The sequence below is a fragment of the Eumetopias jubatus genome, unplaced genomic scaffold (genome assembly GCF_037043125.1).
Source record: "Eumetopias jubatus isolate StellerSeaLion01/CBP00866 unplaced genomic scaffold, mEumJub1_p1.0 scaffold_5, whole genome shotgun sequence".
NCBI lineage: Eukaryota > Metazoa > Chordata > Mammalia > Carnivora > Otariidae > Eumetopias > Eumetopias jubatus.
In genome coordinates, this window is record NW_028274811.1 from 19,407,893 (window position 1) to 19,431,291 (window position 23,399).

Consider the following 23,399-nt stretch of genomic DNA (forward strand, 5'->3'; position numbering starts at 1 on the left):
CTGGCACAGGGTGATCGGGGGTGAAAATGGACAGAGTAATTCTACAACCCAAAATCGGGGTGCTATGGTCAGAGGAAGCGAAGGGACACTAAGAAGGCAAAAGTGACCAATGTTGCTTACAAAACTTAGTCATACTTTTCCCCCCAAGGTATGTGCTTGCTTTCTATACAATTAAAAGAAGGACGAACGTGGGGCGCCTGGGTGGCTCAGTCGTTAAGCGTCTGCCTTTGGCTCAGGTCAGGGTCCCAGGTCCTAGGATCGAGCCCCGCGTCGGGCTCCCTGCTCGGCAAGAAGCCTGCTTCTCCCTCTCTCGCTCCCCCTGCTTGTGTTCCCTCTCTCACTGTGTCTCTCTCTGTCAAATAAATAAATAAAATCTTAAAAAAAAAAAAAAAGGAGGACGAACAGAAAGCATAAACAAAGCAGGAGACACATTGCTTTTCTCAACTAAAACACACTCTCAGGCTAGTGGCTCAACCACCCACCTGGTATCACCTTGGAAACCTCATCTGATAGCCTTTCAAGATCTCTAAGGAAGATGAATGAATGAATGAAAGAGCGAGTGAGCTTACAGGTCTTATGTACATGTACGGCCCATGGGCGCTTCAAGGTCAGTGTGTCAACAACAGACCCCCTCGTATTTCCTCCCGATCCCACTTCTTCTCCTACAGTCTCTGTTTCTGGAGGTGCGGCGGCCATTGCCATCATCCCAGGGAGGCTAACGTCACAAATCCCAGTCTTCTCCTGCTTTCTCACCATCTCCTGCCCTCAATGGCACCCAACGCAGCTTCGTCACCAAGCCCTGCCAGTATTTCCTCCTAAACATAAGGCTCTGTCTATCTCTAGTCGCACCAACAGGGACCACACCGACTCTCGTGTGGACTCCCATGGTGCTTCCAAGCTGCCCGCTTCCCCGCCCCCCCCCCCATTCTTGCTTCCTTCTGGAGCAGCAGCTAGAGGGATGGTGCCTCCAGGGAGTTTGACCAATCTCTCCCCCCCATTCCACAACCTTCCCGTGCTTCTCCCTCATCTACCACTGCAGTTTCCCAAGGAAAGCTTAGATGGAGGCCCAGCGTGTGGTGCCTTGAACAACGTGATGGCTTAAAACAACAGAGATGTATCCCTCGCTGTCCTGCAGGCCAAAAGTCTGAAATCAAGGTCGTTGGCTAACTTCTGCTGGCTCCTTGAAGATCAAGGTACCAGCCGATTGAGACCCTGGGGACTCTCTTCCTGGCTTGCACACAGCTGCCTTCTTCATGTGTCCTCAGCTGGCAAAGGGGTAATCCCTCAGGAGTCTCTTCTCACAAGGGCACTCATCTCATGACCCGCCCTCATGACTCTTCCAAACCCAATCACCTCCCATACACCCTACTTCCAAATGCTATCACAGCGCGGGGATAGCGCTTCAACATATGGATTTGGAGATGGAGGATGCCTTCAGTCGCACACACGTGCGCGCGTGCGCGCACACACACACACTCCCTCACCAACCAGCACTCTTCCTTGTTCTCTACTTCCTTCACAATATAGTGTCCATTTTATATATACATTAAAGGTATAAGCCCCAATACAAGGCAAGAACAGAACACCACTGCTCGTGTCCAAATGCCTTCCTACCCTGGAAGCCATCAGCAGCTGGCGTTTTGTGCTTACTTTTCCATTTCAAGAGCGTCTTAGCTATTCACTGCAGCCTAGTGTTACGAATACTAAGACCGCATTGACATTGGAAAAAATGGTGGGACGTGTCCTACCCCACATATCCCAAGAAGTGGGTCTTTTCTGTCTTTTTTAAAAAATTTATTTATCTGAGAGAGCGCGCACACCTGCGTGCACAGGGGGAGAGGCAGAGGGAAGGAGACTCCCCCCTCCCCCCCCAGCATGGAGCCTGTTGCAGGGCTCAAACCCAGGACCCCAAGATCAGGACCTGAGCCTAAATCAAGAGTTGGCAACTTAACCAACTGAGCCACCCAGGCGCCCCTCCTCAGAGGGAGCTCTTAGCAGACACACTGCTGTTCAGGACCCGCTGACCCAGGCTTAGTACCTGCGGCCCATCTGTGGCACGTGATGTCCACCTGACTTTGACTTCCACCAAAGTATAGGACAGAAGGTTTAAAGTGAAAAGCTACAGGGGCGCCGGGGTGGCTCAGTCGGTTAAGCGTCTGCCTTCGGCTCAGGTCATGGTCCCGGGGTCCTGGGATCGAGCCCCGCATCGGGCTCCGTGCTCGGCGGGGAGTCTACTTCTCTCCCTCTCCTTCTGCCCCTGCCCCGCTTGCACTCAGCCTCGCTCGTTCTCTCTCTCTCTCTCTCTCTCTCTCAAATAAATAAATAAATCTTAAAAAAGAAAAACTACAGTAAAATGAGAACTGATAACAGCATGTGGCTGCGTCTGCCTTCAGCTCAGGTCATGATCCCAGGGTCCTGGGATCGAGTGCCGCATCAGGCTCCCTGCTCACTGGGGAGCCTGCTTCTCCCTCTGCCTCTCTCTCTCTCTCTCTCTCTCTCTGTCTCTAATGAATAAATAAATAAAATCTTAAAAAAAAACAGCATGTGGCTGACTCGTGGATATCTCCTTCTGCTGAGATGACTGACGGTGCAGTCTCTGGATGTGTGAGCCACGGAGGGGTGAAAGTTACTTCAGGTGCCTTTGCCTCCATTTCTTTATCCATAAAATATGGATGGTGGGATCTACCTCCTGAGACTGTCATGAGGGTCAAATATGTTCCCATATGTCATGGAATCAGCCCAAGACCTGACATCAGTAAATATCAGCTATTTTTCTTTCTAATGAAGGAAGCAGTTTTGAAAAGGTGGGACTCCAAATCTCAGAAGCCAAGAACCGAAGGGAATATGCACCTCATCTGAAAGGGGCAGCCATGCCTAAACCTCAGCTGCCATCACTGCCCTGTGGGCTCTCACCTGCCAGCATTTCAAGATCATCAAAAGGCAGGTTTTTGTGTGAAATGTCTGATTTTTCAAGTGCAAATTACCATTTAACACATCACATGGCCCAACCCGAACCCAGCATTGGACCTGAGGTGTGTGTCCCGTGTCCGAAGCAGGAAAGGAACAGTGGCTCCTGCTAATGTTGCCCCACAGTAATTTTACCCAACATCCCTGGTCCCTCCTGGCAACTCCCCCATTTACTGCTCCTGTTATTGCCTCAGTGCATCTAACCATCTACCCAGTCCTCACTTTGTCTCTCAAGGACTAAAAAAAATTATTGAAACCAGCAGCCAGCCACCCAGCCAAATTTTAATTGAAAGGGTAAATTGCCATAATTACTCCTTTGCCCTGCAAACCGGCTCTCTGCGAGCCCAGGAGACCTCCAGACTCTCTGGAGGATGTTCACCAGCACACACTGCTGGACTCCGATGCTGAAGGAAGCCCCCCACCCCACCCAACCTCTACCCCCAGATCTCCTAGATCTATCCTGTGCTTAAAAATGGCCAAATGAGAGCTCATCTGACAAGGAAGAAATGCTAAAATGCCACAGTGGAACAATTTGTTTTTTCCCGGCTTCGTAACTTGCCCTCGTGTGCAATATATCAGGCATCTAAGAATCCCATTCATTTTTCCAGAATCGAGTCTCACCCATTCACAGAACCACTCAAACTTCCGGTGCCCACCAGCGTGGTCTTTACAGCCACGCAAACAAGAGGGAACTGTTGGAAAGCTGTCTTGCACTCGGAATCCACATCAGCCAAATGCCTGACAATGAGGAGGCTAGTGTTATTTAACTGTGTGATGGGTCCTCTTTAAAACAATGGTGCCCAGAAAATAACTCGTCTCTCATTGTTTTATTACTTTACTGTTGCGCTTCTATTTTTTAAATGACTGTGTTGTGCTTTTTGCACCTACATTGCACTTTATTATACCCTCAAGGTGTCGTTTAAGGGTATCTGTATTCTCATTTTCAGGCATATGGTTTGCAGTTTTGCAACAGTTGGAACAAGTGGAGTTGTAGTAAAGTAATTTGAGCCGAAGCCAGTCTTTGAAGCTTGTACTTTTAAGGGCTTTGAATTGGGAGGAAAAAAAAAATTTTTTTTTTTGTTTTACTTATTTACTGTGGTTTAAAGGACCATTACGTTGGCTTGTAAATCGTTTATAATTTGAGAAAGGACAGTTTCCTTAGAGCCTCAGAAAATGGCCCACTTGCCACCAGCACATTTTCCATCTTGGTGTAGTAATAAAAACAGCATTCAGTAAATGAAAGACATTGGAATTTGTTTGGATTTCGTTTTTGAACTTTTTATATAAAACACTTCTGTTCCATTAGGATAATCCTATTTGACTTGCTTCTCTCAGTCAAAGAAAAGGAAAAAGCTATTATGAGAGAGCCAGGAACAAAGGATTTCCCACCCCTGGTCGGGCTTTTGATCCCCACATGGTTGTTACAGGCCTCTGGCAGTAGCCAATAACTTCCGGCTTCAAAGGAGGGGAAACAGGCTTAAAAGCACCTCCCAATGATGCCATGAGGTTTGTGGCCAACAGACCGCTCTCCTGACCCTGTGTACAATCTCTCTCTGCCCTCAAGTGATGGATACAATTACCACTGTTTTCCCTACAGAGAAACCCCCACTATTATTTTACGGCCACCGATTTCAACTGTTTGTGCCTAACACAGTCATGGTGTTGAACTCCACCATCGTACACTCCATTTGTGTTAAGAAATCAAAGAATGTGAAGCACAGAGTCCCTTTCCTTTTTGTCAAAACACCAGAGAAGAAACTAACGGTTTCACAAACAACTCACCATAGCACGATTTTTTAGTGACTTTTTTTTTTTTTTTTTTTTGCTGACGCAGCAAACTCCTTTACGTAGAAGAGGTAATAAATTTGATGCTGTGCTGGATCTACACAAACAAGAAAAAAAAACACTCATAATTTTGGAAACTATCTGATTCACTAACTCCATCAGTTTACAATTAACCTCAGAGTGTCAGGCCATTACTGGTGCCAGATTAGCTGGAAAACACTCTGGATCCTACAACTCTGTGAACCAGACCTTTTCCTTACTTATTTATCTATTTATTCTCTCCCTCCCGTATCTTTGTTGTCTCCTCTGTCCTCTCCCATTCCTTTTCCTCCTACTCCATCTGCCACAGCTCAGGAGTGATGGTGGGCAGAAGTCATGGCCACCTTTGTGGTACCCGCAGGACTGAGGAGCTAACCGGGGAAGTCAGGCAAAGAGAGGCAGCCTCCACCAAACACGGAAAAGACAGAATGGTTCTAGGCCATCGACCGTCCATCTCGCACACACCATCCATGCTCTTCTCCTTGTGGGTCCTTCTACTCACTTCCCCTCAAATGTGTCTTTGCAGCTTTCTCTTTCTAAAGCTTCACACAGACCATTCTTTCTAAAGAAAGAATGCCTCCCCTGAGTGCATCTATGCAAATCTACTCTTCACTTTAAAATACAGCTCAATTCCTTCTCTTTCTCCAAGCATTCAAGGACCAAAAGAACAGGCCATGAACCTTCCTAGCTTTGAAATCATGGAGCAGTCACTCTCCACAGCTAGTGTTTTATTCATTCAATAGAGCACACTTGAGCACCTACCATATCCTTATAAGGCTAAACTCTGCACTGCAGGATACTTTTTTTAAAATGACTAAAATTTACTCTAGCAGGAAGAAAAGATGGCACATGACACAAATATCTGTATGACAATGTAGAATGGGATGAGCGTCATGAAAGATATATAAACTAATTTCATAATTCAAAAGAAAGAGACAGATGACTTTTCTCGGGGGAAATTGCTTCAAGGATTTGCTTGTTAGGCCAGCCTCAGAGGAATGCCAATCTCTGTCACATCAGTATTTGTGGCCTGGAAGTCATCCCTCTTGCCTTCTACCATTCATGGCCTTGCATTGTTCACTTAAGTTTCCAAATGCTTCTGTCTTGCCACTCTAGATTCTGAGCTCAAAAGGGACTGAAATCTTACCTAATATTTTATACAGTTCCCTCTCTGCCTCCTATATAATACTTATGCAGTAAATGTCTGTTTATTTCCATCCCCCCCCCCAAAAAAAGCACCTCTTACATAATTCTTACCAGTTTCCAGGTTCTTGCTGCATTGCAGGGTAGTTATAAAAAAGAATATAATCATAAAATCTAATCCCCACTTAAGTGAAATACACAAAGATTTGATACATTGCCACCATAAGGTGTTTTGTACATCAACAGAGAGGCACGCTCAGAGTCAGAAGGATAGCAGCCAACTTTTATAGAGAAGAACCTGGCCAGGGACTGGTGCCCCTAAGGAGGTGAAGAATGAGCAGTGCTTCATAGGTGAGCGAACGTTTACCAGATGGACAAGGAGAGAAGTGGTGTTCCTGATACAGCAGGAAAATGGGCTAAGGCCCAAGACACGACATTAGCAGGGGAAGGTCTTTGTTGGGCACGCTAATATCTTACCCTGGTGCCTCTCATATGCATAATGCAGAATTAATTCAACCACTCTTATTCTTTATGCTATAAAGAGTTTTATGTTATAAAACTGTATGGTAAATTTTATGGCAAAAACAATGTTTTGTTTTAGTCTTGTGGTTTTCCCTTACTTTCAGTCCTAGAGGATATCCTCAATCTGCATCCTCTTGAAATAAACAGCCTAGTCAATTAGTTCATCATTGGTTCACTACTTCCCCCAGATTAAGGAAGAATTCATTTTAGCATGCAAATAATTTCCCTTCAAATACACCGTGTTCCCTTCCTGAAGAAACATTCCACACAAGATTCCTCCTAAGCAACTATGTAAGTTAGCACTGACATTTGCCTAAAGCAGGCAGCCCTGGGGATTATACCAGAAATTGTGGGCAAATCAAGAGGCCTTTTTGGTAAAGGATCTAGCCAATGGCCAATCCCATGTGGCTTCTCTGAGATTTGCCAGGATTCCCAGCAGGGAGCAAGCAACTGCAAGAAATTTGGTCTGAGTAGAACTTTCCACAATTGGATTTCATCATCACTGGCCACTCTCTTTCCTCCACCTCACCGCTGTTCTCTCCTGAAAATCAAAAATAACTTCCTCATCCCCAATCCTTCTGGGGATTCCTGACCTAGGAATTATAAAAATTTAATGGTATTGGACAAGTAGGCATTTCATTTAAAATTCCCATCTCTGTTTTAACAAAGGCATCATTCCTAAGATAAATGCTCCATTTTCTGAACATTTGCATGGATCTGAGCTTGTTTTTCCCCACAGGCTATATGCCGAGACACATTTAAAATATCAGTAGGCTAGGTTTCAGAAGATGAAGGGAATTTTGGTCTAAAAGATGACTACGAAAGCTGTGAGTAGAACAATTCTAAGAATAGCTCCTTGGTAGAGATTCTTATACTATTACTGGGTGGAAATTGGACATAGGAAAGCATTTCATTGACAAATTGGGGGACTAAAAATAAATGGGAATTTCATGCTCAGCTAATAAGTCTAAAAAATACATCACATGGAAGTTCAGTTAAAGAGAAGAATGGAAATTAATTTCAAGAGACTCTCTAAGAGATTTGAAGACATATTGACATTGAGAAGTGGGAACCAACTGTGATGTGGGGCAGGAATGGTTGCCCCAGTGACTCCATGGGGTCAGACATCGTGCTACAGATTTGTCATTTTGCCCAAGAGTCCCATTCTCTAAGCTCCTACATAGAAAAGAGATGTTTGTCCGAAGTAGCAATAACCATGTTCCCATAGATTCTAAAATAATACTATTTGGTTCTACCCCTCACGGTAGGGACTGCCTACTGCCTTTCTCTCCCTTCCTGATTTCCATGCCAGGACTGGAACCTTAAGACACAATCAGCTGATACCCTTCAAGCTACAGTTTCTAGAAAAATCTAACTCAGCCTATGTCATTTGTCTTCCAAGTGAGACCTACAAAAGTCCTCACTACGCATCACTTCTGTTCTTCCCTGACCAGCCCCTCTGGCCTCTGACTTCACTTCCCTCCTACACATCACACCCACTGGCATTTATTCCTGACAAGGTTGTGCACGGCACGGCTTCCTTCCCCATACATCTCCCCTATCGCTCACGTCAACAGTCACTAAACAGATAGGCTCTGCCCGCTGCTGTGCAGGGAAAGGGCTGAGAATGAGTCAAAATATCCCAGGCCCTTCAGGAAGACAAGTGAGACCAACATTTCTGTCCTGGGAGAGAGCAAGCACACTGAGAAAGGGAGATGAAGGGGCTGAGGGAGAGGGCTTGGATCAGTCTGGGGCCCAAGCAGGATGTACCTATGGAGTACCAGTCCTGAAGGGAATGCATTTTCAAACTCAGGAAAAAATTAAAATGACACATCTTTGTTTATTCCATCAAAAGAGAGGGAAGAAAATGGAACCAGTTTTGCCAACATGTTAAGCATAGCCATTAACTGGGTTCTCCATGACTTGGGTCTCAAAGAAACCACATGGCCATGGTGTTGGCAGCTGGGTCACACATGGAGCTGGAGAGTAGGCCCTGGGGCTGTCCTCATGGTTGTCATCTAGGATTCCGTATTGGAAACAACAGGGCAGCCAGGGGTTGCTTCAACCGTAGTTTTTTCCCATGAACTGAACTATGGAAGCATAAAGAATTTCTGCATCTCTCGTGACACACCATATTAGGGTGATTTACTGGAAAAGACACATTTAAGGGCCTCTCTTTGGGTCCATTCACCCCATTCCCACTACATCTGGGTAAGAGTCTCCATTCAGGAAAAGAAGCTGATGACCAGACATTAAGTGATCATACCCTTCAAGTCACCAACTCCTCTGTGATCTAATGCAGATAATTAAAACCACCCTTGACCCTTCTGTCCCTATTATTTGTACCTCCCATTCAATTTATTACAAAATCTTACCACACTCACCTCCTATATATCTCTTGACTCCATCCACATCTCTTCTAACCAGTGTTGCACACCCAAGCTCAGCCCACCATTATCTGCAGTCTATTCTCCACAAGCTAGACAGAGAGAGAGTCTGATATGTCACCCTCTCTCAGATTAGAACCCATCAATACCTCCTCAGTGACTGCCCTTAGGATAAACTCCTAACTCTTTCCAGCAAGGTCTTCATGGTCCAGCTTGAACCAGTTTTCTTAACTTCATCTCCTTAACTTTTGGATATCATTCCTCTCTATCTCCACTCGCCCATCTACTACTACACACACACACACACACACACACGCACGCACGCACGCACGTGTTCTGTGATACCTCCATATTGAATATTCACGTCCTTCAGTGAGCCACATTCTTTTCCTTAACCTTGATGTTCCCTATCTTGAGAACACTCTTCTTCCTGCTCATTTTTTAGTACTTAACTTACAAGTTAATTCCTCCACAAAGCTTTCCTTGAGCGATCTAGTCTGGGAATGCCATTAATATCCAATGTTTCCCCATTTCCATGTTGTTATCTATCTACCTGCATGCAGACCTGCTCCTAATAGATGTGGGATCAAGACCAAATGACAAATGGAAATCCCTGGACTGGGCTTTGCTCTCTCCTTTCTTTCCATTCATGTTTCTATTGTGACTGAGAGGAGCCACACATATATTTGGATTCCAGAGCCCAAATAGCCAAGTTCTACCGCTATCCCCTTTCTTAACTGTCCCAACCAATCCATGGGCCTGGCAGAGCTTATGGGGTCAGTGTGGTCTATTCTTGGGGACTGGATCTGGAAGAAGCCAATCAATGCCTGAGAAGGTGTTTCAGCCACTGAGGCACTAATTCCCAGCTTGGACTTCCGGAAAAAGGGTAGGTGCAATATGCTTAAGGTGGGAATTGTTTCCCTGGCCCCAGGAATCCCTGCCCGTGTGTAGAGTTGGGGGGCTTCATATAGTACAAAGCCTAATGCAGGGGCCAGCATGCCGGGGTCGGGGTTGGGGGGGATGCTGCCTGCCTGCCACCCTCCACATGAACTTAAACTCCTAACAAAGATGCACCGTGGGGATAGCCTGATCGCCACGTGTATCATGCAGGCCTTGTCAGAGCGTGTAGTAGCTGTTTAGTAAGTACTGACTAAATAAATTAATGACAGACTTTGGGGGAGACAAAGAAGAACTGCATGAGAATTAATTTTTTAAAAAATGTCAGATCAGCAAGTATTTACTGATCCCTTATGGGTAAGACACCATAAAGATTCAAAAACGAACCGGTTGTGTCCCCTACACTTAACTGGTTACAATCTACTATGTGTAATGATATGTATTTAAAATTGTAGTGTCAGGCAATTAGCTGTGTGAGCTCATGGTGAAATACGGTTATGCACACTTGTTTCTTAAAGGAAAATATTTTAAGAAAGACACTGATCAATAGAGAGTTAATGCAGCTTCATAGTTATTAGAGAATTTGGGTGCAAAATTTAATCGAGACAGCTGACTGCACCACAAGTGAGACTTTCTATACATTTTAGACCTATTTCATTTTAGTAGCACCCTCCCTGTGTTTGCATTTTTGCCAGGTTAGAAACTGTGGAATGCAAATGACCTTTTTCTCCTTGTCCTTTGTCCTCAGCATAATAACCTCCTTAAATAATTCTACCTTCCTGGGCAATGCAGTGTCTTGTGAACTATCACAGACTGAGCTCTTCCCAGGGAAAGGACAGCAACCGGCTGCACATCGTGCTCTGACACAAGGCTTATTACTATTCCTGTACAAAATACTTCATGACTCCAGCTACAGAACACCAAAGACGTGTATTTGCTGGCAACTACTTACAAAAGAAGCAATACATAGGCCAGATAATCAAAACTGCACTCCTCAAAAACTGGAAGATTTTTTCATTATCTATTCTTGTTATTTTTAAAAGCCTCTTCGGTAAATACGGCCCCTGGCCCTGCGGTCCTCTCTTGCAGGTTCCATTTGATTGCAATTGTTCATCTTCATTAGGAACTTCACCTCTAAGTGAGTGTGTTCAAGAGAAAGCTTGGTGGGGGTTTCAAGGCAACAAGCAGTTGCTTTCAGGCTTCAAATCGGAGATTCTAGCCTGTTGATTTTGCTCATTTCCAAGTGTTTTCTTTGGTTTGGCTCCTTGCATTCATTGTTAGCCTTGGATCCCTCGTAAATGGAATTTTCCGAGGTATTGTTTGATCAATATCTTAGTGCTTTAATGGTTTCCACTGCAGTACACAGGTCACACCTTAACAAACTTCAAAGGCCTCCCAACTAACAGAGATATACTATAACGTATCACATTACCTGAAATAGACTGCCCACTTACTGAGGTGTGCAAACTTTTTACTCTATAGAGACTCAAAATATGTTAGGCTCTTTCAAGATGCACAGAAGAGACATGTGCTCAGGTTACCCCCAAAATGTCATGGGATTTCTTGCCCGTGTTAATTAACCCAAGTTCTTTTATCCTTTCTTCATTACGTTATAGGGTACCCTGTCAACCCTGCCCTCCTGACTCGTCCTCATCAGCCAGCGAGGCCCACGGCATTCACTGCCTCCAGGAAGAGTTGCTGCAGCAAAAAGCAAAGAAGAAGGAAGTCTCCGGCTGGATCAGGTCTCGAGGTTCTAGTGTCCTAAAGCAAGAGGAACGGACATGACTCAAAATATACCAAAACCATGAGGAATCCTAGCTAGCACCTCTTCCTTGATGACTGTACCAAGATAACCTCGGGCTTCCCAAGGCTGCGGGAGAGAGGGCTGGTGAGTGGTGAACCAAAGGAAGGGGACATACGCAGGCCTCCAACGAGGCAGGGCTTGGAGGGACCATGAGGTGGTCATGACATCAGGTTGCCTGGCCTTCCTGAACTTTCTGCTGCCACCAGGAGCTTGCAGTTACCAGGAACCAGTCAGCCTCCCAAGACAGTCTGGTCCCCACCCTGAACAATGCAGCTCCCTGCTCCAGAGAACTGTACCACCTCTCCTTCCCAAGGCTCCCCCACAAAAGCCTGGCTATGACAGTGGACAGCAACATCTTCAGGGGCCCTCTGGGCAAACAGTGCCAAGCTACCCCACACTTTGTCGATCCCAGTAAGTTAACCCAAGTTCCAATAACTCAACACTCATGAGCCCTCAAAGATGGACCGGAACTTGTGTCCCTCCTGGGAAACAGGTGAAGTGGAAAGTCCCTGCATCAGTATGTGAATGCCCCTGGGCTCAACCATCCCCAGTGCTCCACCCCCACCCGCATCCTCACCGCTGAGCCAAGCAGTGGTAAAACACAACATGACATCAGAATTATCCAGAAAGCTAGGAAGTCGGCAAACATTCGGATTCTGCCCTGCCAATTCTCAGAGACTAGAAGATCAGCTAAGACTCATTGCAATACCAGCCTCAAGCCATGTTGTCCCCTCAGTGGGTGACTTCTGCTGTTCCCCATTCCAGGGCCCTGAGGGGGTGGACGACACAGCTACTCTCCCTGGTTCACCTGCTCTTGCTACCGGCAACTAATTCTAGGAGTCCAGAGTTCAGACTACTCATATGAGAGAGCCAACTGGTTAGCTCGTGTGGAAGGACTAGACTAAGCCCACAGGCCACATCCCTGATAGGCCACAGGCCAGCCTATGAGTTGGCTGCCACTGGATAGGGAACCAATCACTGGCCTGATCAGTGAAGCCAAACAAACAAGAGGGACTTGAGTATGGTGGTAATTCTGAGACTTCACAACAAGGGACACGGTAACTGGCAAGTACTCCACATGTCAGGCCGGGCAAGGACATTGGGCTGGAAAGACTATTAACATTTGCAGTTTCTGGCAGCCAAACTCCAGGGCGGGGCGGGGGGGAGGGGGGACGTCAATGGACCAATGTCACACAACTCAGTCCTGGCTGAAGTGGAACTAGAATCTGGTTCTCTTCCTATTGCAGAAGTCAAGATATAGACTACAAAGATAAACTGAGGGGCATGCACACCACTTTCCATGTTGCCAGTATTTCAACATCTTTTATTTCTGATGTGCCCAGGTAGAAAGAGAACAGTGCTGACCATGCACCAGGCACAATACTAGAGAGACGACTTAGATCCCCAACAAAGCAGGGAGTGTGCTGAGGAATAAAGGCTAGCTCTCCTGGACTAGAAGATTCCTCAATCATCTTAAGCACAGCCAGCAGCATCTCTGTCCCACAGGACAGGAAGGAGAATAGAGAGGCCACCAAAATCGCTGGTTTGTGCGCATTTGTGGCTTCACGCGCTGAGTGTCACGGGCCTCGGACTCACTGCAACACCTCCCACACAGTGCTGTCTTGGGTTGCCCTTTCTGTGTTGGTGAAAGACTAGTTACAGTCATGCCCAAGATTATTAATTTGAGGGGCACCTGGGTGGCTCAGTCGGTTAAGCATCTGCCTTTGGCTCAGGTCATGATCCCAAGGTCCTGGGATCAAGTCCCACATTGGGCTCCCTGTTCAGCGGGAAGTCTGCTTCTCCCTCTCCCTCAGCCCTGCTCCTTCTCTCTCGCGCTCACTTTCTCTCTCTCAAATAAATAAAATCTTTAAAAAAAAAAAGAATACTGATTTGAATTATTCAAGATCCTTTACAAGCATTTCTGCAATACTATATGTCCATGTGTCCCATAACCAGGCATTCTGTAAAACCACGCTAAAAATAACAGGGCTTTGAGGGAAAATAGTGTTGAGGAAATCAAGACAAAATCTATGGAACTTTGTCACTGAAGACCTAACAAAAAGACTAATAACTCTCACAGATATATGGGCACAGTTAACTTGCTGCCGACATGAGCATCCAGTACCCCAATTGGTAGATTACTTGGGATTTGACACCTGAGACCCTAGCTTCCTCCCTTCAGATCGAAGGCCTTCAAGGCATATGCTTCTAGTAGAGACCAGTTTCATCAAAACTGAAAATCAGATCCTTTGCTTTAATATGGTAGGAAATACCTTTTTAGCTTCTTTCTCTGAGCTGTTGACTTCCTCAGATAGCTTAACATGTTGAAAAGTTAGCCAGCCTTGAACCCCCTAAGCCAGACATTACTAGCACTAAAAGAGGTCAGTTCTACAAGATTTTTGGACTTTTTTTTTCTTGAGGTCTTCATGTCTGGCCAAAGCTTTCTCTTTGTAAGAAAACTTGCTTCTAATTATTTCCAAACGTTAATGTGGCTTGGGAAAATTCTGTGCAAATCCACATGACTGCTGCATTTTACTGACATCATTCCCTGTTTACCAATTGTGTTTTAGCCAATTCACATTAAATAAACATGCGCTGTAACAGAAGAGTCTGTAGTGCTTTAATTGTCCTGTTTTTAGGGTGGAGGAAGCTATTAGAGCAATACCATTTTAGCCGGCATTTCTGTTATCAGTTGGAAATAGAAACCACAGATTATAGATAAGCAGCAATAGCTGAAAGCACGTTTACGAAAGTCAAAGTTACCCTGACTCCCTGTGAGGTGAGTTCAGTAATCCTGAGCTGAACGATTCAACAGAAGCAAATGGTAAATGGTGGCATCAAAAATAGAGCAAAGAGTAGAATGGAATTATCCTTTCATGCTCTCTAACAGGGTATGCATTAGGTCTCTCAAATGAAAATAAGAGCTGAAATCCTTGAAAGCTAAAAATCAGATATGTTGGCAAGATTTAGATCAAGGAATAAGCATACCTAGAACTTTTATCTCATTAAAGAGACAAGGAAGAGAGAGGTGGTAGGAGATGAGGTCACCTGGCTTCTCCCAGACATATGAACACTGATGGTTAAGTACCGGAGATGAGAACTCTCAAAAGGAATAATGTTCTCATGAATTCAAACATTTAATGTTGTGTCCTTGTTCCTCATAAAATAATCTCGTGCACCCTCACGGTCCACAACACAGCATGGGAATTCCTGCTCTAGGGTAATGCATCAGACAGACTTAGATCCACAATATGTGGGGAACATTCCCTCAGGTACTCTCTCAGCACCAAGGAGAGTTCCAAGTCAATCTGGAGATCAGGCCTTTCTTCTATGCTTCTCCTTCTGAGCAACTAAGGGAAAACTGGTCCAGCTGACTCCTTCATCCAGCTTTTGGTGTATGTGCGCTCCAGACAGATTCCAAGTGCACATTCCAATGAGTTATTTTGTTCCCCTTGCCCAATGAGACAGGCCCATTCCTACCTCATTTCATCAGAACCCTGTTCTAGAATTTGTTCCAGAACCAGCAGAGGCTATACATTTTTAAGAATTAAATTTAGGGGGTGCCTGGTGGCTCAGTCGTTAAGCGTCTGCCTTCGGCTCAGGTCATAATCCCAGGGTCCTGGGATCGAGTCCCACATGGGGCTCCCTGCTCAGCGGGAAGCCTGCTTCTCCCTCTCCCACTCCCCCTGCTTGTGTTCCTGCTCTCACTGTGTGTCTCTCTGTCAAATAAATAAATAAAATCTAAAAAAAAAAAAAAAAGAATTAAATTTAGGGAACAGTGGCAGCTCCTGGGTGGCTCAGTCAGTTGGGCGTCTGAACTCTTGGTTTTGGCTCAGGTCATGATCTCAGGGTCCTGAGATGAGCCCTGCATAGGGCTCTGCACTCAGCACGGAGACTGCTTGAAATGCACTGCCATTCCCTCTCCTTCTGCCCACTCACCTACTCGTGCATGCTTCCATGCAACGCTCTCTCTCTCAAATAAATAAATAAATAAATAAATAAATAAATAAATAAATAAATTTAAATGAAAATGTGAAAGTTTATCTGAGAATGGAAGCGATAGTGACCCGCTATGCCCTGTGTGTTTGTGTGTTTGTGTGTTTGTTTGTACACACATGCATATGTAAAGTCAAAGTCAATCCTCCACTCATTATAGCCATTCTGTGGGTATAAAGCCATTTCTCCTCTAACCACTTGGAAACAGATGTCAAATATGCCAAGGTAAATTTTTTTTCTCAGTTGAAAACATGAGCACTGGAATGATAATGCAAACACATCCACAGTGGCCTTCCACTGTACTTGAATCTGCTCCTATCTATCTATTTCTCCATGAGACTTGTTTTTTTTCCTCCCCTCTAAAAGGGAACCAGAAATAAAATAAGGGCATAAGAGAAAATGAGCTATGATTTAGGTTGCCTTTTTTCTTCTTTTATTTCAAAAGAATGCTCTGGAACAAGGAATACTTTTGTGAGGTAAAACAGATGATCCTCTAAGAGGGCTGCACAATATGTGAGCATTATTGATTTTTCTTCCTAAGTCATTTCAGCGATACAATCTTGAGCCGGGTGACCATCAATAGTAAATGATTTCCAGCCAGACACTCAATCGTCAGACCTGCTTCTCTCAAAGGTTTAGCACTTCTGGTGAAAATACGTACACGGATTTTGAAGGACTAGTAGTATGTGATAGAAGATGTAAACTTCAGATGATTTCTACTTATTACAATAAGCCCTACAGCTGGAATTAACAAAGGAGCATGTGAAATGGAGCCGAAATTCCTGCTAGGTCTTTTTATTAGTTTATTTTTATTCAAGGCTTGAGAGATTACATTAACGAGATCTATTGCTTCCTAAACCTTAAAGCCGAAGTGAGACAACATTAAATCACCCAGGATGCAGATTGCTTATGTCAAAGGACCCTAAATAAGACAAAACTTTAAGGTCTTAAGGAGAAGCTGACCTCCTTAAAAGGTCAGCAATGTTATGATGCATGGGCAATAGGGTCCAAGGGACATTTTGGTTTTTTTACAATCCCTGGTGAGCCCCCTCTACAGCTCTAACTTCAACCATCTTCAAACCAAAGTCCTAGGAGAATTCAAGATCATTGGTTCTCTTAAACTGTACAAAATGTTGATGACTTAACCACAAAGTTCATGTTTCAACACAGCTCTCCAATCAAACAACAACCCAAACCTTCAGGTTCAATTCATAATCTTCCACCCATACATATATTCTCTCCCTCTCCCCACCCTCCCTCTTATTACCTCCATTCTTAGGGCTAAGATGATTCGGGACAGGCTCATGTAAGTCCTTGGAAAATCAGAATGCCCCTGGACTGGGCTGGATCGATCTAATGAAAAAGAACATTCAAGACAGATAAAAATGTGGACACTCTAAGAATACACTGTAAGGCTCTAGTAGGTTCTCCCAAGATCTCTGGGCAAAGAGTAGCATGTAAATGTTCAAAGTAGCAGAAATGTAACGGTAGGAGTGAGGATCAGGGAAGGAGGGCAGAACTTAACACAATGTACCTGCACTGTCATTCTTCCTGAAAAAACCCAGGGCTTTGTGTCACCTGCATAAACAGCATTGCCATAGGTTCATGGGCTCATGGCTTTGGCCAACCAGGTGGCTGGGTTTTATCTTTGTTTCCTGAAAGGCAAGTCGGCTCACCAAGTAGATACTCATTAGATTTGCCAGTTCCAAATAACTCATCATCTGATATCCAGCTGATCGATTTAAATTACCACTAACTTCACTATAATTGCTTCTCTAATTATAATGATGCTGAAAGACTTTGGAAATTGTCTTGGCTCCTTCATCACTTACTACAGCATTAACCGCCCAAATGCCAATTGTGGGAATCTGTCCCCCCGAAAGAGAGGTCTATGGGAGATAAAGACGAAGTAGAAACAACAAATGGGATGACTTTTCTAAACACAAGGATTAGTGTCATTTGGAAGGTCTGTTTTTCTCATATTGGAAACAGAGAAGAGTCAAAACCAGGGTGGGCAATTCATCATGTCCTGGAGGTGGTTTCGAGAAGGACAAAGGTGCTTGGCTAGAATGAGGGGTGCTCAGGGCCACAGGCCATAGGTTACCTCCTGCTCCCATTTGTGCTAATTGTCACGTTAAGAGCTGAAGTGTCCTTGCCAATCTTCATTGCAGCCTGTGAACTATTATCTCCTAGTTTTCATTGGAAACCATAAATTGTCTCTCAAATTCTTTTACTTTTCTTTGCCTCTGTTTCTCACATGGAATCTCCGTCAGCTCGACATCAAGTGGAAAGCATGGTGGTAAGAGGGAGAGACACTAGCACAGACGTTGTAAGTCACCTCTGGGCTGGACCACAAGGCACCCGGGGTAGGAGGATCTAGAAAAACTGCCATCGATCAACAGCAGCTAGTTTACCTGCCCCGAGGGGCCAAGTTCACTGTGACCTGGCTTCACCTCTCCCCTTTCTCCTCCTACACAAAGGCCTCTGGGGGAAGGCAGTCTTGGCCATTTAAAAGTTAGTTTTCCAGAGTGTGTGCCAGACATGTCTTTCTAATTGCCTGTGGGCCTCAAGAAACAAATGTTCCAACCACTGAGGTCCTTCAACTTGTTCTAATATGAATCAAGAGCCGATCTCTCCATCCACCGGGTAACATTCCTGTTCATTCCTTTGTATATCAGTCAGGCCCATAAATCACTCCAGCGGTGGCTCCTGCTCATAGGAGATGTAAGGAAATGATGATGTTGTATGCGAGTAATTAATCCTGTGGCAGATGCGGAGTTTCCAAGACTACCACCATTAGCACATCGACAGGCTTCCGAACACATATTCCAACACTGGTTAGTAATGATTTTAATATGCTAATACTATGTTACTCGTAAACAAGAAACATTCAGGCCTTAAGTTTTATATAAGTGCTATTATTTGCAGAGTCTTTTCAGAGGAGACTACTGATGAGGTTTTTATATTCTTAATGCTGTTGTTGAATAAACAGTGTCCAATTAACATACCAGCTGGAAGTACACCATTCCTCGGTTCTATTTCTTCCTATAATATCCAACATTTGTAAAGTGAATAAAATAATTCAGATTGAAACTAATGGCCATTTGGGGAAGAGAAAACGGGAGTTCGGTGGTGGATTATTTTCCTAGCAATGTGGCTTTTGGTCCCGGAAATGAAAAAAATGACAAAGAGAGCTACAAAAGAAAATGGGGAGGGGGGGACTGGCTGCATTAATAATTTAAAAAGATTTCCTAAAAATGCAGAGCTGGAGTACGCATCATCTTGGCCTTGCCCGGTGGCTGCTTGAGGGGGGTTATCCCTAGATGAGCGTGTGCTGTCAGAGTAGCTAGGTATCCAGAGGCGACCCAGAAAATATTCTGAAATGTGCTTTATTATTTTCCCCTAGCTTAGGGAAGGTAATAATCCCTAGATAGCCACAGCACCTTCTGTCTACCTTTCTTGTTGTCACATTTTCTCCTTAAATTGTTAGAGTACAATAATAAATTGCTATCCACGGTAAACGTGCTTCATCATAATTTTGCTACATTCTGAATTCGGAAAATGGCCACGGTCATTGACAGGCAGTCTGTAAAACTAACAGCAGCTCCGGTCTTGCTGCAGGAACCAGCTGAAGGTCAAAGCCTGTGTGTTGGAAAGGATAAAACCCAGGCTCTCCGAGAAGAGCGTTTTTTAGTGTTGCCTATTTAACTGGATAAGAGAAAAGGACTCCTGTCACAATAAAGATTTTGTAACAAGAAGTTATTTCCCAAAGATAACATTCTAATCAAGCAATTTGGGCCACCACTGGCCTGTGGGTTGAAAGAGAATGCCAAAAATGGAGTGTGGGGGGATGGATTCCAGCACATTCCGCAGGCTCTGGTCAGCCCTCACTCTTCATTTTATGCCAACATTGACAAACAAGAGTTTACCAGAAACTTCTCTTGAGTCCCATGTCCTGACCATGCCACAGAGAGGGTTTTATTTGTCTGTTTGGATCAGGCAGCTATGGTTTATGTGAATAAAACGATCTTTGAGTCCCATCGTTTAGAAAGACCACACGACCATGCTCAGGCACAAGGCAAATAACTGTGGTCATATCCCCCAGGGAAGCGGCTAGAAGATAGTGTCCCTCGGGAGACAGACTCCCCTTCTGCAGTCACCTGGACGGCACTCCCTTCTCTCACCTCTATGTCCTTTGTGCTCTGGTCCAAGGAAAGGGTGTGAACACTGGACGAGTGTCTGTGAGTTCATACCTGGTCCTAAGCAGTCTCTAACCTTACTTAATCCTCAGAATGCCCCTATGAGAGATAAATCGTTTTCTCATTTCAGATGAGCCCAAGCAAGGATAATTAAATTGATCCTGACCCTGACATTCAAATCCAGTTTTGCCCGCCTCCAAATTCTGCTTTCATGGCTTCTGCTTCTCATCCTCCCAATCCCAACCAAATGCCCTAGAAATTATTCTTGAGACGCCAGTATGATAAAATTATCCCTCTCCCGAAGAAGGGCAACTTTCTGCTAACAATTGACAAGCTTCTATTACCACCAGACATTTTCACCTTACAGAATATATCCTAAAGGGTGCATTTAAATGGAAAGTTTCCTTGGTATCATCAAGATTTCAAAACTACAGCCAACTTAAATGTTTACCTTTTCTCACTCCGTTCTTAATACCTTTTCTCGTGAACCAGCGAGATATCAGTCTACTAAGATAACAAGGTGCTTTCCCCATAAACAGAGGTAAATCTTCTGAACAAATTTATCAGGTTTAGCGCCTTAACTATAAGCATATCTCCAAGACCAAACTACTGCTAAATGTGATGCACCTAAAAGGAAATAACATGCCTGAATAATGGTGAATTAGAACTGCACTGGGCCATATGCACAGCTAATTCACGCCTTTTAAAACTCTTTCCATTTCGGGCGCCTGGGTGGCTCAGTCGGTTGGGTGACTGCCTTTGGCTCAGGTCATGATCCCGGGGTTCCCGGATCGAGTCCCGCATCGGGCTCCCTGCTCGGCGGGGGGGGGGGGGGGTCCGGGGGGTCCGCTTCTCCCTCGGACCCTCCCCCCTCTCATGTGCGCTCTCTCTCTCTCTCTCTCTCAAGTAAATAAATAAATAAATAAATCTTAAAAACAAACAAACGAACTCTTTCCATTTCTTCGGTCTCCTATAGATTCTGGGGGCTTATGTGAGATCTGCAGCCCTCTTCCTTGATTAGTCTGGAAAAAGCAGGCATCCTCGTCTTCCAATTCCCTGGCCTTTGCAAAATATACAGTCATGATTCCACACGGGTGTTTTAAATTCCCTCAATCATTCTCTCCATAGCAAACTCACATTTTCATAATATGCTGCTTCCATAATTCAGCCAATAATTCTTTTGCATCTGCAACATTCGAGGCAGGGTGTCAGGCACACAGTCATAAACAAGCTGACAAAATGCTTTCCTTGCTCTTGTAAAGCTTACCTCCTAGATCAGGGGTCAGTGATTTCTTTTTCTTTGGGTACAGGGCAAGACAGTAAATATTTTTGGCTTTGTGAGTCACTGAGTCCCCCTTGCAACAACTGTTTTGGCACTGCGGTACGAACACAACCATAGAAAGCAAGTCTGTTACTGAGCATAGCTCTGTTTCAGGAAAAGGTGATTTACAAACACAGGCAGTGGGCCAGACTTGGCCTGTTCATCATAGCTTACCAGCCCCTTTTCCACAAGATGCCACGTTGTTACCATTCTTGCTTTTTATTATCTGTCCTGTTCAAGTAAACATGTATTTATTTTTAACTAGACTTTTTATTTTTGTATAATTACAGATTCACATGAAGTTGTAAGAAATAAGACAAAGTGGGGGATAGGGCAAATGCGGGAAGGTGGACAAAGGGTACCTAGCTTCACTTACAAGATAGATAAGGGGTGCCTATGTGGCTCAGTCGGTTGAACGTCCTATTCTTGGTTTTGGATCAGGTGATGATCTCATGGGTCATGAGATCGAGCCCTGTGTGGGGCTCAGGGCTCAGCGGGGAGTCTGCTTGAAAATTCTCTCCCTCTTGCCCCTGCCCCCACTCTCGAGTTCTCTCTCTCTCAAAAATATAAATAAATCTAAAAAAATAAGAAGTAAAAAAGTAAATAAGATAAATAAGATCTAGGGATATTATACACAGCGTGGTGACTATGCTTAACAATTGCTGTGCTGTGTATTTCAAAGTTGCCAAGAGAGTAGAAATGAGAAGCATTCACCCCACCCGTACAACATGACAACTATATAAAGTGACAGGTTAACTAACCTTATTGTGATAATCCTTTAGCCAGATATACATGTATCAAATCATCACAGGATACAGAACTTACACAGTGTCACGTGGTAAAAGATAAACTGGGGCATAGTAAACTTTTTTTTTTATGTTATGTTAATCCCCATACATTACATCATTAGTTTTTGATGCAGCGTTCCATGATTCATTGTTTGCGCATAACACCCAGTGCTCCATGCAGAACGTGCCCTCTTTAATACCCATCACCAGGCTAACCCATCCCCCCACCTCCTCCCCTCTAGAACCCTCAGTTTGTTTCTCAGAGTCCCTAGTCTCTCATGGTTCGTCTCCCCCTCCGATTCCCCCCCCTTCATTTTTCCCTTCCTACTATCTTCTTTTTTTTTTTAAGTTTATTTCAGCAAAAATTTATTTCAATTGAGTAGCACCAAACCGGAAGTGGTCAGGAGCTCTCCACCAGCGGGAGCTGGGAGAAAGACTATTATAGAGAAGATGTGGAAGCAAAGCCAGAGAATTATCTGATTGGCTAGAGTTTAAGTGGTAGCATTATTTGGGAAAGCCTAGCTGGCTTTTTGTGGTGAGTTGTCTTTCGATTTCAATTTCTTTATCTTGGGCATTACAGGCTTAGGTTTGGTTTGCTTATGTGAGCTATTAAGGCATTAAAGCTTTCTCAGTCTAATGGCCTTCTTGTTTGATGAATTTAATAATAATATGTTAATTTTATTTCATTAAGGCCAAAAAAATAATTGTTTTTTGGGGGCACTCGGCAGGCTCAGTCAGAAAAGCATTTAACTTGATCTCAGGGTCGTGAATTCAAGCCCCATGTTAGGGGTAGAGATTATTTAAATAAATAAAACTCTTAAAAATTGCTTTCTTAATAAAAAGAAATAATACAAAGAAATACCATTCATCCTTTACCCAGTCCCCCCACCATGACAACACCCTCAAAACTAAAGTACAAAGTCACAACCAAAATATTGACAGTGATGTAGTCAAAACACAGAACATTTCCATCACCTCAAGAATCCCTTGTCTTGCCATTTTATAGCCCCACCCACTTTTTGCCCCCAGCCTCCTCCTTATACTCTGGCAACCCCTAATCTGCTCTCCATTCCTCTATGTTCCTTCTCACCTCCTTCACTGTCAAGGTTACGAATAAAATGTTCTTCTCTGTTACCACAGCACCGAGAGTCACATCTTACTCAGCAGTTAGATTCTTCTTTTTTTTTTTTTTAAGATTTTATTTATTTGAGAGGGAGAGTGAGTGAGAAAAAGAGAGAGAGAGAGCACAAGGTGGGGGAGAGGGAGAAGGACAAGTAAACTCCTGACCGAGCAGTGAGCAGGGAGCCTGACATGGGGCTCGATCCCAGGACCCTGAGATACTGACCTGAGCCAAAGGCAGACACTTAACCAACTGAGCCACTCAGCAGTTAGATTCTAAAGCTAGTAAACAAGTTGAATATTGCCTATAATCAAATTTATCCTTAGCAGTTTTTAGAAAGGCACCACTTTGTAGATACACACACTCACTCATTCTAAATACAATAGAGCCGGCACGTCCTTCAGAGGTAGACCAGATGGCTTGCTCTTTGT